The sequence below is a fragment of the Bison bison genome, unplaced genomic scaffold (genome assembly GCF_000754665.1).
Source record: "Bison bison bison isolate TAMUID 2011002044 unplaced genomic scaffold, Bison_UMD1.0 scf7180017864526, whole genome shotgun sequence".
Classification (NCBI taxonomy): domain Eukaryota; kingdom Metazoa; phylum Chordata; class Mammalia; order Artiodactyla; family Bovidae; genus Bison; species Bison bison.
Window position 1 is genome coordinate 4,510,384 of NW_011495077.1, and position 468 is coordinate 4,510,851.

Genomic DNA, 468 nt, shown 5'->3' on the forward strand with positions numbered 1-468 from the left:
TATGTCTGACCTGTCTTTCTGAACAGGAGTGAGCAGCCTCTTGACTGTGGAACAGTGTCCTCCTTTACTATGTTCAGGAAGGAGAGAGTCCCAATTTCACCTGCAGTTCCCCTTCCAGCTCTTTCTATGCTTTACACTAGTACAGATGTTCAGTTCAGTTCAGTCACTCAGTTGTGTCTGACTCTTTGCGACCCTATGAACCAAGCATGCCAGGCCTCCCTGTCTATCACCAACTCCTGGAGTCCACCCAAACCCATATCCATTGAGTCGGTGATGCCATCCAATAATCTCATCCTCTGTTGTCCCCTTCTCCTCCTGCCCTCAATCTTTCCCAGCATCAGGGTTTTTTTCAAGTGAGTCAGCTCTTCGCATGAGGTGGCCAAAGTATCAGAGTTTCAGCTTCAACATCAGTCCTTCCAATGAATACCCAGGACTGATCTCCTTTAGGATGGACTGGTTGGATCTCCT